This window comes from Aphelocoma coerulescens, chromosome 1, assembly GCF_041296385.1.
Source record: "Aphelocoma coerulescens isolate FSJ_1873_10779 chromosome 1, UR_Acoe_1.0, whole genome shotgun sequence".
NCBI lineage: Eukaryota > Metazoa > Chordata > Aves > Passeriformes > Corvidae > Aphelocoma > Aphelocoma coerulescens.
Genome location: NC_091013.1, coordinates 17330142 through 17350369, shown reverse-complemented (window position 1 = coordinate 17350369; position 20228 = coordinate 17330142). Strand labels below are relative to the sequence as shown.

Genomic DNA, 20228 nt, shown 5'->3' with positions numbered 1-20228 from the left:
TGGAAAGGTTCTATTTAATAGGACACATAACAAATAAAAGACATTTATTTTCTAGAGCCTTCTGTTGTAAACTGCAATGTCAGCTAAATTGTGTGTGATTTTAAATTTAGCTTTCGTATGATATCAATTCCAGAGCCAGTCACATTTTCCCTGTGGTAATATTACTAAAGTAATTCTCAGCTGAGCCATAGCTTTATTATGTGTCTCATCACTCTTTGGTAACTGGAAACATATCACAGATACTATGCATGTACTGGAAATGAGAAATTATAGGAAAGGGTTGTCTCATCCTTGAGAGTGATGAAGTATTTTCCTGTTAAGAACATCAGCCACAGACTGTCTTTTGGAGTAATTCACAGTCAAAAGGTTCTCAAACCAGTTTTAGTGATCCACCTTCCCTTTAATAGCCCCAAAGTGCCTGCATTATGCTCATGATGGATTCAGACTTCTTTTCTATTTCAATTGCAGCAATTAAAAACATTAGATCACAACCACAGTTTGGGTGGGGTGAGAGGAAGATATGCTTGTTGCTCCACATTTCACTTCAGTCTCATGCCAGCCCTATTCTGGGCAGCACTATGAGCGAATGCCCTGTCTAAAATGGTTTTGTTTTACTGAACTGCCTATCACTGTTTCACTGTGTTTTCAGCAGTATTCCTGCCCATTGCTGGATGTTCCTGTGAGAACGAGATGCCATCTTGTGGTTGGATTTTCATCTCACAAACCTGACCTTGCTTTTTCAAGAAACTAGTTCAACCATCTTGACAGCTTGAGAATGCAAAATAACTAAACCTGCATTTTTGAATTTCATTATGAGCTCAAGTCCTCCACTAAGACCTACAGACTTTTACAATAAAAACTGGACAGTTTTGAGGTAAAATTGACTGCTATTAATCATCATGTAGAATCTGACATTTGGAGATAATAATTTTTAACTTATTGAAATAAAATGCTGATATGGGCATATTCTTTTTTTCCAAAGTGGAGCAAGCGTATTAATTTTGGAAAGTGTAATGATTTTGTGCCGCTGCTTGGAAAAAGGTGGTGCAAGCATTTTTCAAGAGAAAGCTTATGTTTTCCATAATTTAGAATAATATAAATAGCAGTTAGGACTACCTCATGTTTTCTACCCAGCTTCTCAACCTCAGGTTAAAAGCTGAGTAATAAGAATACCAAAAAACAAAATCTGCCAGGAGTATAAAGTTTATAGACTTTGGGAATTCTTACTTAAATATAGATTTTTGTACAGTTGGTTATTCAAGAATTGCCCATAAAGTTAAAATCTATTGCTTTTGAGATGCTGCTCCCAGTGCTCTGATATATTTTGTGCAACATAAAGATCCACTTTCTTATTCCATCCTCTTCAGTAAATGAAGGAAATGAAGGAAAAGATTGCAGAAATCTTCTAGCAATAGAGGATAACTGCTATCAGGGTTTCTTCACAACAACTTTACCATGAGCTCTGTAGGCAGAACAGTAGAGCCCTAATTATGTCAGAAACAACTCCAGTCTCTGGAACAGCTGAGGAATGAAAGCAATAAAATGGATATGATGCTGCTTTACCTCCCATTCCTTTTGGGCTACAAGTTCGTTCCAGCTTGGTTCTAAAAACCAGTTTACATCTATTGGACCTGCCCTCAGGGTGCAGCTGCTCACAGTCTGCAGACAGACAGTGACCATATTGGGACTAAATGGACTCACGGGCATGCTGACCATGGACACGTGTCTCTACTCAAAAATGCCCAGAAACTTCCCTGGGAGTCAGGACTGCCTGCTGTGGGACAGCCCATGTCCATGCCAGTATCACCATCTGGCTGGCAGATGGAGGCAGCTGTAGGAACACTGCCCACGAGCCGTGGCCACCCTGCTGCCTTCACTGGCAGACTGTGCCTGGAAGCTGCTCTGGGGAGCATCGCTCAGCCACAATGGGAGCCGGGGCAGGTGAGGGTAGACACCTGTGGTCCTGTACTCAGGAACCTGCTTGGATTGACTAGGTGGACAAACATCGAGTAGTAGAGGAGCTATGTATGTGGCCAGGGGAGGAACAGAGAGACATGGGAGTTTTACAGACTGTTTGTCATTTGGTGTAAGTCTGTGCCATGCACAGGAAAAAACCCCCAGACCTGAGGAGCTTGTAGGATGAGGGGAGAAAGGCAAAGGCTCAGGGATGGAAATGCCTGGCCAAAGCTGCTGAGACAGCCTTTGGCAGAGCTGTGACCAAAACCCACCTGTGCAGAGTGGAACATGCAGCCAGCACCTGCAGGTGCCCCTGGCCCAATCAGTACCTGGCCTTGTGCCCCAACTGAGCAGACGGATGCAGGGAGGTCTTGCCACTTCCATGTCATGTCCACCTGCATGCTGGAAGGCAGGTGATCCAGACGAGTTAGGAGAGTGGAGGAGTGGGATGCTCTCCCAGGCCAGCCATGTAATAGCACTAGACAACACATGCTGCTATGTCTTAACTGGTGTCAATTTGTGGAGGAACGTAACAAGTAAAAGTGCGAGTGTAAGCAGAGGATACAGTGAAGAAAGAGCCTCTCTGCTGCTGCAAATTGATTTTTTTTTTTTTTTTTTTTTTTTTTGCAGCAAAGAGGCTTTTATTCTTACTGCATTGCAATGAGGGCTTCAAAGCCCATTTAAGTGCCTGTTTGCCTTTCCTTTTACTCTGCATTGCAGCTGGCATGACCAAGGAAAACAGCTTGCTCTGAATGCACATTAAGACTTGGCCAGTGTATGTGTAAAGCAAAAGTGCTACAGCACCATTTCATAGCCAGCAGGCATCAGGATCTGAGAAGAAAGTGGAGGACACAATGGCAGTTCCATTTCTCCTGGGTGCATCCTTATCCATGTCAGCCAAGGCACAGCCATTGGCACTCTGGGCTTTGCTCAGACACACCACATGAAAAGGGATGGAACCAAAGGAAATGCAGACTGCCAGAGCTGGGTTACTGAGATCTGACTGTCCTCTTTCTTCTGTAGAATTTCTCTACATCCACATATTTATTTTGAAAATTTTATGAAACAGGCATGAAATTTTGTACTGGATGTTGGTTTTTTCCTCTCTGCTCTTTTTTTGGTTTTTTGGTTGTTTTTAAACTAGCTGCTACACTGATTGATATTATAGAAGAAAAGTGAAGAAAATGCATTTTTATTTTCTTGAAAGTGATCCATTCCCCTCCTCCCTTTAACTGTCAAATTTGACAAGTAGCAAATAGAGCAGCGCTGCTTCCTGCCTCGAGTCAGCTCAGGAACACACACTACTGCAAAATCAGCATGATCAGGAACTGAAGTGTCTATAAACATCAGGTGTATTTTTCACAGACTGTAGAGGTGAAAGGAACCCCTGTGTTTTTCACTCTGGTCTTCTGCATAAACAGGGCATAAAGCTCTTCTTTCCAATTGGATGAGAGCCTATTTTGAAAGACACTTAATTTCATTTTTGGAGCCTGTACATTTCCCCTACGAAATCATTCCAGCTGTTAATTACCTTATTTCAAGGAAATTCTGTCCTATTTCAAGTCTGAGCTTATCTGGCAGAGTTCAGCTTCTAGCGGCTGAGTCCTGGTAACCTGCTGTCTGCAGAATGGAAGAGCCAGGCTGGAGGAGCTGTGCTGTTTTCCCAGGGAGGAAGGGGAAATGTGTGGGTGTTGCTCCTGTATCACTAAAAAAGCAAATAGGCAGCCGCAGACAGTGCTGACAGCAGATTGCAACCCTATTAAAGTTTTCCTCCTCCCTTTTTCCCATGAATTCATGGGAAAAATGTTAAAAGTTACTCCTAAACCAGCACTTTTTCACGTGTAAATATCCATCTAAAAAGATTGTAACATCTCTTACTCTTTCTCAAACAAGCTGAATGACACAGTTCTAAAAATCCTTTCCTCATTCTGGATCCTTTTTTGTGTCCTTTCTTTAAATCCCCCCTCTTCAACATCCCTCTTGGCAACACACTATTCTAGTAACAGTCTTAAAATTGCCACATACGGAACCAATATAACCTTCCAGCCCCAGCTTGACATTTTTTTTAATGTGTTGATTTTTCTGTGTTACAGCCACCACCAAGCCCTTTCCCAACTCACTGCTTTCTGTGAGAAGCAGTCTGTTCTCTCAGCTGACACAGATACATGGTCATATCTCCGACAGGGTGGGTGCAAAGTCTCTCCAAAGACAGATCTGCCTGCAGCAGAGTGATTGTCCCCAGGCCAGGCCTGGAGTTCTTCTCATGCTGTGACATCCTCAGTCCTTCCTTGGCTGGTCACACAGAGCTGTGAGTGCAGGCCTTTTTCCAGGTGGTCTCTAACAGCTTAAGCCCCTAAGACATTTCTGCTGAAGTTTGCATTTCTGCTTCTCTCTGAATCCCAATATCCTGTCACTGATTATGATTTCACTCTTACACATTGATATTAGGAAGAAATTTGTACCTGTGAGGGTGGTGAGGCACTGGAACAAGTTGTCCAGAAAAGCTGTGGATGCCCCAACCCTGGAAGTGTTCAAGGCCAGGCTGGATGGAGCTCGGAGCAACCTGATCTAGTGAAAGATGTCCTACCAAGGGCAGGGGGGCTGGATTAGATGACCTTTAATGGTCCCTTTCAGCCCAAACCATTGTGTGATTCTATGATTTATGAAGAGATGCATGAGCCATATTAAGTGACTTGAGAAGCTTTTAGCAGTCCAAAACTGGAGAGAAATACTTAATCTGGGTACCACCAGTACATAGCAGCCTGGAGAACCCACAGCCTCTTGCACCCAGACACCCACCACAGCTCTCAGGGGGGAATCCTGTGGCAAAATAACCTGAGTATAGTCACAGAGTTTCTACCAGAGAGAACCCTGCTTCCCTGCTTAGAGTTTAGGTCATAGAAGCTGGTCAGGATTATTCTTCAACTCTAACATCATGGATGGTACTAACAAGACACCACTGTAGCATCTCAGTAACTCTGTCTGAAGTGACACTCCTGGAAAAATCAAAACAGACAAAAATTAATTGAAAACTCATTAAGCTACTACCATCCTCCCACATGCTAGAACAGACCTCTTGTTCCCACTAGTTAGGTTTCTCGGATAAAAAGCCATCACAAACTAGCTTTCAGATTTTTTGTTAAGTAATTTTTTTTAAGTGTATTTAAAAAGAATTATTCAATAATGTTTATCTACAGTGTTTTATAACTGCCAAATTTGGAACATTGCTTATATATTGAAAAATTTCCTGTAATTCCCACTTATTTTATGTTCTGACAAAAAGTCTGAACATTTTGAATACCAAATAGGCATCCACTTCTCTGCTTTCACCTCAGAAGTATAACAAATAGTGCACTGTCAGTTCTACTCAGATCCAGCATGAAGGGCTTGTCTCTCACTGTACCTACTCACAGTCTGAGTTAATCCATTTGTAGCACTTGTCTGTTAATATTTAACAGGCTCCAACACTCTCGGATTCAGTGACCAAAACTGGCTCTTGTAAAGTCATCCTGTAGTTGGATTCTTTTTTAGTTTCTAATGCTTAACCATTGCCACTGTGAAATATTTTTGATTACTTAGAAATTCTGACATGACCTTAATACATCTTTCATAAAGAATTACGGCAGAAGTGGCAAGCTAGTTTGGCAGTGCAAAATATGAAGACAGTAGTAATATATTATTGGCAGAATTTAGTCACAAATAGGAGATAATTCTTCTACTAATATAATTTTATCCTTCAGTTATTATTAATTAATTTATTTACTTTTATTTGGATATTTTGTGTTTATTTAATTATTGCTTTCCACTCACTCCTGAACAAACATAAGATACATTTATCTATAAATAAAATATTATGTGTATTCAGCAATTAATGGAAAGTAACACCATTAGGACTGTAAATAATTAAACATCAGAATTTATTTCTTGCAATAAGATATGAACTAAAACTGAGGTAAAGAAAGTGTCTACTTTTCTAATTTTAAATATACTTAAATACTGTATTCATGTCAGGCTCATAATTTAAATGCATTCTTTGGTTATCCATTGTAAAAATTATAATCTCAGTAAATTCGCTTGGTAATGCTGCAGAAGCTCCCAAGTAGCTGTATCATAGGAATTGCACAGCATCCAAAATGTGACAGAGAAAACAGAGTCCTTCTGTTCTTCAGTGCATTTTCAGAAAAACAAAAGGCATTTCAGTTTATCTGGTTGTCATTTATGTGTCCTATGCAAAAAAAAAAAAAAAAAACCAAACTAAAAACTAAAAAAGGCTAATTAACTACGCCATAAATCTGCCTTCATGCTTGTTATGGAACCTGTAGCTGTGGAATCCAGTCCCTGAATATGTCCTTTCTTCTTCTGTGTCCTTTCTCTTCCTCCGGTCTTGGAAGTGAATGAACTAAAAGGTTGTTGCCTAAAAGTAATAGAGCAAACAAAGGCTACAGTGCAAGAATGCATTTCCCCCCCTGCTGTTAGTGGGGAGGGTGTTTTCACTCTAGCCCTTGAGGACAAACAGTAGTGATACATCCTCTTTTCTTCCACCCACAGTTTATGGACCCTGTCTGATGCCTAGGTGGGAGAATTGGAGTTCCCACTGTAGAATGTTTGGGCACGAGAAAAAGGTGCCTTCGATGGCTTCATTTGTGGAGCCTTCCTGGCCCACTCCTCATCACTGCTGCCAGATGCTGCCATAGGCAGCACTGTCTCACCTGGAGATCTGGTTGGAGAGCTGACTGCTTTTGACCAAGGAAGCTGGGCAAGGTGTGAGGAGCCCTCTGGAAGGTGTGTGATAAAATCAAGAAGAGGAAAACAGTAGGGAAAAGTTTAAAATTATCAATGTCTACCTTGTTCTACTGCTGGTGCAGCTGAGGGAGTCAGAGGCCATTGGTGGCCCTGGATCCATGCCCAGGAGGCCACTAGTGTGGATCAGGAGTGCTGCAGCTGGGCTGAGAGATTCTCCATCAGCGTGGGCGTTCCCCCTGCTGGCAGCAGCTGAGGCTGGATGGGGCTATGGCTGCACTGCAGGATGCTCCTGCATTAGTTCAGCTCAGGGGAGGAAATGTTAATGCAAAATATTCAAGCCCAGACACCTCTTCAGCACAGCACTTTAGAGATCACAAAGCACTTTTGGGTTGCAGGGATTGGATTTCCTTGGAAAAACTGAAGGCGTAGTGCTGCTTCAGGAGTGCAGTGAATGTGTCATAGCCATAAATGTGCTTTTGGTTGACAGAGCTGGGCTACAGCTGGAAACATGTCCCATACAGGATGGGGGTAGTATAGGCACCAGGTCCTCAGCACAAGTGCTTCACTGTAGAGACCTGCTCCTATGGATCCACAATACTTACTGATACAAAAAACTTACAGAAGAGTGCCACCCCCTCAGCTTCCTGCCTGCCCACCCCAGCCCTTGCTGTCTCTGCCAACCAAAGTCTGAGCTGTGACTGCATCACTGAAACAGCCTGGGTCAAGGCTGAGAACATGGGTTATATTTTGTCTTGAGCTGAACTTGAGCTTGTTTGGCAGGACTGAGAGCACAGCATGTTGCCCTGGTACAGGAAAGGACAGCTCAATACTGGGGAAGGGCAATCATCACCTTAATGTTGCTGAGAGTTTGCAGAAACAGCATTTTCCTGTCAGCGTGACAAGAAGCTGTAACATACTTCCAAGACACCTTTTCACATCAGCCTCCCTTTTCTTATTTAGTCCAGTTAGTAGGAGTTTTTGAGGTCAAGTCAGTCAATTTAGGAAAAATACAAACACCATTGACAACTGACATTTGAAGCTCAATAGCTGCGCAAAGGTCGGTTGGTAAGAGTAGATATTATATTCCTCATTATCCTTCTCTGCCCTGGCACCATGATCCATTCATGAGGGAAAAAGTATTTTAATACATTAACTGGAACCTCTGCCAGCTCTTGGATTGATATAATTTGTGGTTGATGAACTCTTGTTCATTATCATTGAATTCCGTAATAGGTTCTTTCACAGGCTGCTGTTGGGGAAAGCTTGCCAAGTCTAAACTATTTTTTCTTGGGGCTCTTCTGTATGCTTCTAAACCCCTGGATGAAGCCTTAAAGGTTAACAGAGAGACCTCAGGAAATAATTACTGTTTCTCAGTGGACACCCTCTGCATGGCATCTTCCTGAGTTACTCAGTGAAACTGTTGAAGCCATAAGATCCAGTTAAAGTATCTCCCAATAGATGATTGCACACACTATAATTATGAACTGAGGTAAAAAAAGGTGTCTGTTACAGTGATAAACTTGCCTAGTTGACTAAGGCTATTTATTTTCTTTTAAATTATTTTTTGATTATTAAATCTGTTTGATGTGGAAATCAGGATTGAAATATTTCCCCATCAACTTTCTGAAAATCAGGCAAACTTGCATCTTGCCAGCACAGCTGGAGACAAAACTGGGATGATTTGGAAAATGACACAAGTAAAGGATTTTCTAGAAAGGTTTTGTACAGATAAAGGCTTATTGATCAAGTGATATTTGTGTAGAAGTCTTACTAGAAACAGCAGCAATTATAGTTAGAGGTCATCAAAGCTTCTAAGAGCTCCACTCCTTTGTAGATACATGTGCAGTTGTATGTCTGCCTCTTCCCCTAAGAAACAGAATGAAGGTTTGGGGTTGGGTTTTTTTTGTTTTGTAACGCTCTTCATACCATGTGGGGTTCCTGAAGCCATAGCTTACTGGTTGGTCACTACTTAATGTATGTCAAGAGGGACTTCGCCTTGATAAGAGATAATCTTCAGAAGAAAAAGCAAATTTATTCTAGAAAAGTAAAGTGTCATTTGATTGGTATTAAAATGCATGAAAATGAAAAAGAAATCTATATAGTGCAGTTGTCTGTGATGTTTAGCAATTTGAGCTGCTCCCACATCTCAGATAATCTCAGGGCTTGGCACTTAACTCCCCCCACACCAAGGAGTGTCCTTTGTGACTGGATTTCCTCTCTTTCTTCTACATGCAGTCTTCTCCCTACCTGTCTTGTCTGCCTGCAGGATGCCCTTCCCACCTTTTCTTCCATTCTTCAGTACTTTTAACATCACTGAGCTCTTCTATCCCACCTGCCTGTGATCATTTATAGATCTTCCCTCCTGAGCAGAGGGACTCATCCTCCTCTCCGCTCCCCTGGAACTGGGTTCTGATATTCAAGCTACAAAGGCTTTAAATGGGATATGTCCCCCCCCCCATCCTGGCAGCTCCTCTGCACATGCACTGATGCTGCAGCCATTACCAAGCAGATCTTTCCTGCTTAAAGAGCCTCTCTGCTTCTCATATAATTTTCAGGATTGCTACAGCACTTTATAAAGGCTGTGCTATGAGAAAAGTACTATTTCACAGTGCTGATACCTGATTATATCCACAATCTCTGGCTCAGTGCTAACACATTGCCAAGGGTACAGGTGACAGATGAGTGACTGGGGTGACAGACTCAGAACTCAAGTAGAACTATCCAGCTTTTCCAGCATAACCCTTTTCTCCCTTACCTTTTACTGGTTTTAAAAGTTCTGTTTGTGTCTTATAATTGGACAATGCGAGCTCAGCTTCAGTGGCTGCACAGAACAGGACTCAGGCTGTGGAGCACTGGAGACCTGTTTAAGCACTGATATTGCTGGCAAAACTGCTTCTGAGCAGCAGCTTCTTGAAGGTGCAGAGTTGTGAGAAAGGGGGGTGTGATGATCCCAAGCAGGAGCTTCACAAGAGCAGGGAGTCAGGAACGCCAAATCCTGCAGATGGCAAATCCTGCCAGTCGTGGGGGAAAGATGCGTGCACCTTCCCCAGCCAAACCCTGCCATTAATCTTGGCCCTATGTGGGGAAGTTTTGCACCTTGCAGAGCTCTGTGCAAGGCACTTGAGGAACCAAACCCCAACGGGGAGGAGTTACCAGGGATTCATGTGTACCAGGGATATCCTGCTGTCATGGGAAGCAGAGCCTTTTTGACCAGTTTTGCTCCATAGCACTTCCAAGAAGTGAAGCTGACCAGCAGAGTTCCTGGGGGCTTCTTGAATACTAGAGCTGTCATTATGGTAAACATTAAAAAGTGGGGCTATGGATCTTGTTCATTCAGGTTAGAGCTGACACCCAGCACATACTGGGTGCCTTGAGTCTTTGTCAGCCTGTGTCACTGGGCATCCATATTACTTGTGTTCATTGCTAACTGATGCTCTGGGAGAGGCTGGCACCTGCCTCCTGTTTCAATTTGTTTGGTTCACAAAGATTAATGGGCAGGAGTGCTTCTATGTCTATCACCAGTCTGTGAAAAGCTGATGGCAAGTTGTGCAAATCTGGTGTCTCCTAGAAAATGCAGATCAACCAAGCAGCTGGAAAATACAGTTGGCCTCACTGCTGTCAGAATTGTACTGGCAAAATTTACCAGGGAACACAGTGGCTGCAGAGCATCAATCCAACCTCATCCACCATAAAGTGCTATGGCTGAAGATTATGCATCCTTGATGGAAGTTAGAAATCCATTCTCAGGGAAGAAAAAAGTTCACTCTGCCCTCAGTGAATAATTCAACTAAGGAGTTTTGCTTTGGGCAACTTGTGAAAGTAGCAGAGCTCCATGTATAAAATGGTATTTCTGAAAGCTTTACCCATTAATTTAACATGACTTAGCTCACTTCCAGCCTTCCTTATCTATCACAGCCCATCTTCTGCTTTGCTAGTCAGGACTGATGTATTCCTCTGTGGCATGAAGTGAACCATCTGCTTGCAGACCTCAATAACTTGCTTCCATGGCAAAGCAAAAGAGGAGCTTTATAACAACAAAGAAAGTCATACAGAATTTCCACTGCACTCCATACAGAATTTCCACTGCACTCAGCAATTTCTCATTTATTCAGTGTTGTGCAATATTCATTAATGGATAAAGATGTTAAAAGAACCATTTAAATATATGATTGTTGTAAATACGCATAATGCTTTTTGCAAGATTATTTTGAAATTTTTAGAAATACCTTTGAAATACTAGCAAAGATATTTCAGAACTTATTTCTCTGTACAGTTTTAGAGATACTAATACTTGTGAAAAGCAAGGAGCAAAGGGAACTGCCTAATTGTAAATGACAGTCATGTAATATAATGGTAATTCAAATTGGACTTTACTATTAGCATACTAGAAGGCAGAACACCTGCAGAGATAGATCGTGCAAACTAGGGCTCATATTTAAAGAAATACAAGAGGGGTTGGTTTTGGTTTTTTTAATACATAAATACATCACCTTAACTCCACTCACTAATACTGAGATGTTCAGTAGTAAAATAAAAGGAGACACATAGAAGTCTAGTGGAAGAGTGGTTCTAGGAAAATGGTAATGGATAGAACAAAAAGCAGAACTGGCATGGATGTTGTGTTGCTATCCTGCTGCTCTTTACATGTTACTTCAGTGCACATGCTGAATGTTTACAGGCTGTTTAGGTGTTCAGGCTTGGCATTTTTGGGGGGGTGGCAGGTTGGAGGCTCCAGGAGAAAGAGAGTTTCAGTAAAAGTGCTCTGGCCATTTTCAGTACTGAAATTAGAAAAGAACAGATTATTCTACTGAGTTGAAATAGTTTTACGATCAATTTCTTTCAGCACTGTCAGCAGGCATCTTCCTGCTTTAGAACAGGAACTTGAACTTTTCCAAGAGCAGCGAACTCCCTCTGGGTGTGGAGGTGTACCTTTTTCTTTCATTGAAAAATAGCCTACAATTGTGGAGTTGCAACATTTAAACTGGTATAAATTCGCAAAAGCTGAAGACTTTACAGCTGTACCCTCAGAAAGCTGTCCAGCCCAAGTGTGTCCCTGCTTCTCAGAGCTGGAATTGGCCTGGGATCATCTGGGCAGTTGTCCCCAATTCACCCAGTAGCAACATGAGAATTTCTTTTTTTTTTTTTTTTCCTCCCAGCAAAGAGACATTTAGCAGAAAGAATATGTACCAAAGGAGGCTGGAGGACAGAAGAGAAAGGCAAAAGGAGGGTCTGGAGAAAATGTGGTATAATGAGAGGCTTAACTCTTTCAACCTGTTTATCTTATCTAAGAACAAGTTCATGGATGATGTGATTCCTCTGATTATTTTAACAAGAGGAAAATGCTAGGTACTAAAGCAGTCTTTGTTTTTTGAGAGAAAGATTCAATGGGGTACTGTAACAATATATGAGAAAATTGGATTCAAATAAAAGAGTAGGCAGAGATGTTGAGAAAGGAAGTGAAAACACTGGAACAAATTCCTAAAAGAAGCAATAAATTTACGTAGAAGTGTACTGCTTTTGGTATCTTATCCAGGCTTGCTGTCTCCAAAGAGTGTGCTTTGACCACTACAGTATCTTGGACTACCTGTATTTTTTCAGGTGACTGTCTATAGCTAGTTTTATACACTAAGTAAGAACTGGTGTCTTTTACTCTTGAACTCTTTGAATGTACCAAGTGGAGAAGTGGTAGGGACAGATGAAGGTACGAACTGAGAAAGAAGAAGGAATGAGGAGAAAAAGGAATGTATGAAGGAGATGAATGATGAAGGACAGGAACAATGTGGGAAAGAGGTACCTGGATCTCAGCTGTGCAGTTGGATTATTAGATCATGAACCAGAGAGGATCCAGGTAGACTGCTTGCTCTAACATTTCCCAGAAACCATCACTATTTAAGCCAGTTCTTCTTGCTTCTTGTTTTAGAAACAGAAATATTCCAAAAAATGAGCTTCTTTTTATTTTTTTAATATTGCCAGCAATTGAGTAGCACCACATCTGTTGGCAGGTTCTACTGTGGCTGAGTACATTTGTTATTAAAAGCAAAGGATGTAGTTTCTCTCCAAAATGGCTTAATCATTGGTTGTATGATGTAAAAAAGAACAGAAACATTATCTGCACAAATGATAAATCAAATGTTACATTGTCAGTCAATTTGCTAAGTTTTTATCTTTTCTTATCTAAATCATTCTTTTTATGATGTAGTGAAGGAATGAATACTCAAAACCAGCAAACCTTGACTTCAGTTTTACTGCTTCAAGCTTTCTGTTAAAAGAAGATCAGCAGGACTTTCTTTAGTTTCTTCAAATTATGATTCCCTTTCTCAGGAGTCTATTTCTGTGAAGATGTTTCCATAGAATCAGAATAGTTTAGTTTGGAAAATATTGTTAAGACCATCGAGTTCTATCATTAACCCAGCCCTGCCCATTCCACCACTAAACCATGTCCCTAAGTGCCACATCTACAAGGCTTTTAAATACCTCCAGGGATGGTGACTGCACCACTCTCTTGGGCAGCCTGTCCTGATGCTTGACAATGATTTCAGTGAAACATTTTCCCTAACAGCCAATTCTAACTTCCTCTTGTCCCATCACTTGATATCTGGGAGAAGGGGCTGACTCCACCTTGCTACAAACTCTTTCTAGGGAGCTGTAAAAAGGAATAAAGTCCCCCCCCTCACCTCCTCTTCATATTCTTTTTCATGTTTGAAGACCCTTTTAAAGAAACAGCCTGAGAGATTCAGGTTTTCAGGACTTCATTTGTGAACATTCTCATTTCTTTATAATTAAGCACATAGCATTTCATCCTACCAGTAATGGTCTCCATATCTGCCTCTCCTCTAGAATACCATTTGCACTGACTGCAAATTGCAAATAATAATGAGACAAAAGGTAGACAAGTCAGGTTGGAAACATCAAATTTATGGATGATACCAGCAGAGGGCAATAAATAGACACTGTCCCTGGTAGCCAGCGCTCCAGCAGTCTGGAGACTGGGAACTCAAGATCTGGGGTCCACTGTTTCTGGAGAAAAATCTCAGATTCTTTCAATAAATTAGAAAAGTCAAAAGAGACTTTCCTTTACAAACTTTGTTTAGTTGTTCCACAGTCTTTTTATTAAAAGTGCTTTGTAAGTTCTCATAACCAGCCACAATAAAGACTAGTAAATAATAGTAAATAGTAATAGGTGGAATGAAAATTCATGAACCATGGCATGCTTGGGTGAAGACGTTCATACAGCTGGTATGTGCATATGCAGTAAAGTAAGTGCTTCGGCTACAACTCAAGAAAAGCTATGTATTAATTTGATTTACAGCACCTCCTTTGCCTTTGAATGACAGGAAATACAGTATTAGAAACTACATCACAAACAGAAATGTATGCTGAAAAAAACTTTGCAATTGCCATTGATGGAGATACAGAGCTCTTCATGGCCTTCAGTATGTTTTCTTTAAAATGTAACTTCTAAGCTGAAATGTCTCTTTTGTGTACACAGCATATGCTGGTTTTACTCTTTTACTTCAATAGGATCATGTCAAGGGACCACTAACCAGTCTTTAACTTCCAGCTTGCACATTTTATTGGTTGTTGAGGAGATGTTTGCTGAAATAGGAGAAAAATTGCATTTCTATCCTAATGAGGCAGAAAACACTATTGGAGTTCCCTTGGAATCTTGTCAGATAATTCAGTGCTTTAGGCCTACTCAGCATCACCAAAGTTTTCAGCACTTAAAATTTTTTAAAGGTAGTTAAGACCAAATGTTTCACCCATCATCAAAGGGGGATGCTCTATTTTGTCTGTCTTAAGGATATTTTAAGGCAGATTTGTTAATCTGGGAAGCCTTGCAAACATTCTGGGCCATGCAACCCCTGTGGCTAATTCCAACTTGCATAATGCGAATCAGACCCAAGGCTGGTATTTAAGGATGTGAAGTGATAGAAAAATAATTCTGCTGTAAGTGTATCCCATGAAAATCATAGAATCAAAGAATACCAGGTTGGAAGGGACCTCAAGGATCATCTGGTCCAACCTTTCTTGGCAAAATCACAGTCCAGATGGCCCAGCACCTTGTCTAGGTGAATCCTAAAAGTGCCCAATGTTGGGGAATCCATTACTTCCCTGGGGAGATTATTTCAGTGACTGCTTGAATTGTAAAAAATTTTCATCTTGTGTGCAACTGGAATCTTCCCAGGAGCCACTTGTAGCCATCACACCTTGTCTTTTCTGTATTGTCATCCTGAAACTGATGTTTTCACAATACATTTTGTTTCAATGACCTGTATTCAGACAGCACCAATAGATCCGGCAGCTGTGTCGGAACAGCTTTATTGACTCTTCTTTTGGTAGTGATGTGAAATTCCACAGGGAGTCAGACTCTGGGATATTAAAAGTCTATGTATGTTAGTTAGGAAAAAATAATCTGCAGTTCTCTTTGTTAGCACTATCAGTGGGATTCATGTCTTGCCAAAGTTATTACTAAGGACTGTAGCAGTGGGGCTGTATCCAGTTGAACCCTTAGTCTGTCTAATCTAGTGTTTTGGAGCTAGAAATAATCAACTAATTCTCTCTATGCTCTAAAAATACAGGGTATGATAGATTTACCTGTAACAAATGCAGTTGCTTAGGGTGAAGTAGGAAAGTTATTTTCTCCGTAGCAACCACGTTTGTGTACATCCCAATGGGTTACAAAAAGTGAGAGAGTCAGGGAAAGGATGTCCTAGCAGCTTATTAGTATTCATCTCTCTTTCTGAGGATGAAGGAGGTATTAGCCTTACCTCTCCAAGGATCATGCACGGTACTGTGTGCCCATACACATGCAGGGAATGAGCTCTCACCAAGGAAGAACCATTTCACCTCTTCCTTTAAAGATAAAAAGAAGCCACATCATTTGCAAAATAACCCAAAAACCCAAAACCAACCAAAAAAAAAAAAAAAAAAAACCAGAAAAAAAATCAAAAAGAAAGGGACATCTGATAATTGGCTGAAATAATTTTCAAGTTCTAGTCAAATTGACAGAATCAGAGTATTGGAAAAATGAAAAGTAGAAGCACTACAAACATTTTTTAACTCTTAAACACAATACTGATTTTTCATTTCAGAGGAGTTTTGCTTTAGACTTCACCTAAATGTAATTTTGAAATGGCTAAAATGATTACCATGGCAGTTAAATGATTTTTGTTCATTCTTCTTGGACCTCGGACTTTTTGCCTATAGCCAGGTAATGTATATTTTGGCGGCTTCTTTCTTCGTCCTCACAGTCCAAAGATTTCTTGTTCTGGCATTTGACAGCTCTCTTCATTCTTTGTCCCAGAGAGAAACAGAGCTTTTTTTTACTGAATAGGTGATGGAAGAAGTAGAAAAGCAAGAGAGTCTGTGAAGCAACTATAGGTCTTTCACTGAGTGCAGAATTCAGGACTTTCAAAATTCAGGATGTGTAGGAATTGCCTTTTCCTCCAGTAGCAAAAGTCTAGAGAAGTTAGCAGTAGGATAGTTCTGCCTGTGTGAGACTGATTCAATTTGGAGCAAACCAACACAGAAGGAACACGAGGCAGTATTGGGAAGGTCTCATCATCTCAGGGGTTTTGTGACCCTCTCCTGAAGGTAAATGTGAAGAAGTATAAAGGAACCTGTAATAGCTGTACTAATCTCAAAAGGATGCCACAAATACTAGCACATTTTTCAAGAAAAGCATTGTGATAAATATTCAAGGTTTATAATTTGTTTCTCATTGTAGCAGTGGCTATTAGAATTTAGTACTATTAAATGTTAACAGCAGAATATTGTTCTAACTTGAAAACGTAAGCATGTCCCTCTGCCAGGCTCTAGCCACCATCAGCCAGCCTAATTCTGTTTTTCCAAGGCTGCAGAGTGCTGTGGAGTCACTTTTAACATGCTGTCAGCTGATGTGGTTCTTCTCAGGGGAGCCCTGTTACAGCCAAGAGCTGTAGCAGCAGTGCAACCAAGGAGATGTGATGGCACAGCCTGGGGCAGCTCTGCAGCTGAGTAGTGGTGGCTGCTGCCAAGGCAGTCTGGAATTGCCTTTCCCAGCAAGCACATACATGTGTTTTTTAAACCTGGATTAAGGGCTTGGCTCTTGATCAAGATCAAGTCTGGTCTATTTATACTGTCAGTCTTTTCATACCGTGAGCCTACTCCGTGGGAAGTAATCACCTTGCTGAGAATAAGAGTGATACATTCAGCTCATTAGTGGTCCCAAAGCTCTTTCTGTCCTAGGCTTTCCAAGCAATTGCTATGCTAACAAAGGTTCACATCAGCTATCCATTTATGCTGCGTGTTCATAGTTAACTTCAAGTGTAAAAATGTCAGTGACAAATTAGGGAGAGCTTGGCATCCCACACTTCTGAAATGCTCAAGAAAGGCTGCTTCTTGCTCCTAGGTATCAAGCAGCCTTTAACGATCTCATGGTGGGGTGTTACTGTATGCCTTTATTGTTCCTCTTTTTTCCAGGCATGTCATTTATCCTTTTATTTCAATATGAATGTTTTTAACTTCCCCTTCCAATCCTTGAAACTCATTATATCCTACAGCTCTGAGAGCTCTTAAAGTTTTGTTCTCATGTAGGTTCTTAGAAATTTTGTTCACAACCTTAACCCTCTGTTGTATAAGAGATATGAACTGACGCCTGTTTTTCACGAGGAAAGCACATTTTCCACTTCTCTGATTTTCCTTTTTTTCATCTTTAATAACTGCTCTATTTTTCCAGCCACCTATGGAGCCAGGGGCAGCAAGACTGGGTGTGGAGTTGTACACACACCCCCACTCAGGCCAGAGAGGGGGCAATGGTTTCATCTCATAGTTGATGGTTTGTCTCTCCTGGGCCATGTTGGTGTTTTTGATTCTATGGTTGCACTGAATAAGTAGACCTGGTTAAAAAGGATACACAGGAAACAGTCACAGCTTCTCAGTTCCCGATGCTGTAATAATTCCTGTGTTCTTACACAGGTATGACATGTGGTGTTATAAAAACAGAAACCTTTGAATTTCACCACTTCACCAACTAATTTTGATTATACTATAATAGTGACCTACACTTTCCATTATTTAGCACTGCACAATCTTTTCTGTCACCTGCAAACTCCATCAGCAATTTATCATTGATGGGTGTTTTGATTTCTTTTTTCTGCTATGTGACTCATCAGCCTTTATGAAAGATATGGTGGCAAAGTACTGTATTTCAAATATTTTCACCTTAAATATTTAAAATCAAGGCAGGAAGAATTTTCCATGCTTCCAGACAAGAGAGGAAAGCTTACAAGCCCTGAATGGTTCTGAGTCAGTGAGATGGTGGAAGGACAGGAGGAGGAGAAAGAAGAGAGAGGAAGGAAGGGAAAGAATTCCAGCAGTGAAAAAAAATCCCTTTTATCCTTAAGTAGATTTGGGGCCCAGTTCTGTTGTTACCTACACCATTTTCCACACTAAAGCAGTGTGGCCTTCACTGAAATACCTGTTTTGTGAAAAATTAGAGGACAACCAGGCTTTCACAAGGAAGGAGTAAAGTCACTTGACTATATTCTGGTGGATCTCTGAGGTGCTGAGAAACAATCACCTTTAGAAAGCATCTCAACCTGAAGGAGGCCGAGGGAATGATTATAAAGGATGCTAACACGGAACAGGTGTCAAAATACCTGAGGGACCGAAGTTGTGTGAGTTGGATCCTACCTGCAATGTTCAACATACTTCTGTACATTGATTTGTGACAAACAGTGCCTCACCTTGCAGGTGATAAGGGAGCTTTGGTTATATTGAGCATGCCACTAGACAAAACGCTTTCACATAAAACACGAATGGGTCCTGTTTAGTCCAAAGCAAATAGATTGAAATTCTTGCTTTATTTCGCATGTGTGCTGTGAGCTGCTGCCATGCAAGGCGCAGGGCCGGGGCCGGGTGTGGGGCTGCAGCGGGGTGTGTGACAAGCGCACGGGCCAGGTGTGGCCAGGAGAGGGCCACCCAGCCCTGGCAGTGCCACTGCGCTCTGCTCTCCTGCCAAACAAGCTCTGTAAAAGCTTAATTGCAAAGGTATCAGAGTTTGCAGGTGGCTCACCACAGGGAAACAGGTGCATATTGTCAAGTAAGAGAGAGAGAGAAGAGAGACGTTCCTTAACATCTGCTGCAGATGTCAATTTTAGGAGACAGAATAGAAAAAAAAAAATTTAAAAAGGACATGGAAAATGCTACCAAAAGTACAGGGAATCCTCGCCTTTCATCCTAGCAACCTCTCTCTGATAAATGTCTCACAAGCCATAGGTTCTGTCATCTCAACTCTAGATGTCCCACAGACCAAGTGGAACCACTCCATACCTCCTGCCCCATTAGGGGGAGGTAGCTCAGCCATAGGTAGTTCCTTTGCTAACCTGTTTTTCTCCATTAGGACTAAGACAGGTTAGCAAAGGAGCTACATATTCCAGTCTGTCCCAAATGCTGAACATGTCCTAAGTGAGAGAAAAATCTTTTAAAAGGACTGAGTAGGAGCTAAATCACTACCTGCTTCAAGGCTGATTATGTAGGGCACGTAGGGGTGGTTCATGCTTCACACAAGTGTTGCCAAGGTTTTTCCACACATGGTAGAAAGTGGATGTGCCAGCCCCTTCCCTACCTGTGCCTGGTGCAAGCACAGGCAGCCTGCAGTGCTGCAGCCCCTCTTAAGGAGTGGGGGGAGCCCACATGGACACATGCTCCTCTAACCTAATTTTAAACACCTGCAGGATGAGTTTGAACCTAGTGTTTCCTTCTGAGCTGGCTGGAGTTGGTAGGGTTTGTGTAGCATATTTTAAGCACCCTAACCAGTGGAGTGTCTCAGGCTTTCATGCTTCTCTTTATGCTCACAGGTACGCATAATGTCCTCTCAATGCCGTCTCATATTACTGAGTTTGGGAGCTGCTATTATTTTTATCCAACAATCACATTATTAAACGTATTTGGTCTCTCTTCCATGCTGCTCCCAAACCAATCATGCCGGGTCAATGCTGAGGCAGAGCAGAAGTGAGCTACTGGGGGTCCATAAACGTGGGGCTCAAATACGGTTTTCCTTGGGCAAGCCCATCATAAAGAGATCCATGGTGAAAAATCCCTGCTGCCAAGCCTTGCCTGTGGCATAGTTAGTCATTGTGGGCTTGTGCAAGTCAAGTTGGGGTCTCATAATCAGAAAAAGCTACTCAGAGAGCCTGCCCATCCATGGGCCAAACTCTACACTCCAAACCCTGGCACCTCAGTGTCTGTATGAGAGTACTCGAGTGGTTGAGAAGATGCTGTCAGTTCTGTTGCTGGTACCACTGTTTCCATCTTTGTGTGTTACTGTACAAAGTCATTCTCATTCTGAGGAGAGACTGGCACTGAGATGTAGACATCTCCTTCAGTCCAAGCAGCACTGAGGCGAATCTGATAAGCAGGGAGCAATACTTTGAGGGACTGCCATTTTCTCCCACAGGAAGAAAGCTCCATTTGCTGCTTCCTTCTCAACATGATGAGCGCTGCATTTAACTTACGACTCAGATATAAACAATACTCCTTCTAACATT

The 20228-nt window shown here is 41.6% G+C and overlaps 2 long non-coding RNA genes across 2 annotated transcripts; both read right to left on the bottom strand.

Annotated features, from left to right (window-relative positions):
* Positions 1 to 3941: 3941 nt before the first annotated feature.
* On the bottom strand, positions 3942 to 6865 carry LOC138117961 (uncharacterized). The gene is made up of 3 exons (XR_011154924.1): positions 6801 to 6865; positions 6273 to 6370; positions 3942 to 4952 (listed from the first exon to the last, which is right to left on the bottom strand). It is a non-coding gene; the product is annotated as an uncharacterized lncRNA (long non-coding RNA).
* A 6841-nt stretch (positions 6866 to 13706) lies between these two features.
* On the bottom strand, positions 13707 to 19276 carry LOC138117956 (uncharacterized). The gene is made up of 4 exons (XR_011154923.1): positions 19195 to 19276; positions 15849 to 15992; positions 15468 to 15552; positions 13707 to 14295 (listed from the first exon to the last, which is right to left on the bottom strand). It is a non-coding gene; the product is annotated as an uncharacterized lncRNA (long non-coding RNA).
* Between the last annotated feature and the right edge of the window lie 952 nt (positions 19277 to 20228).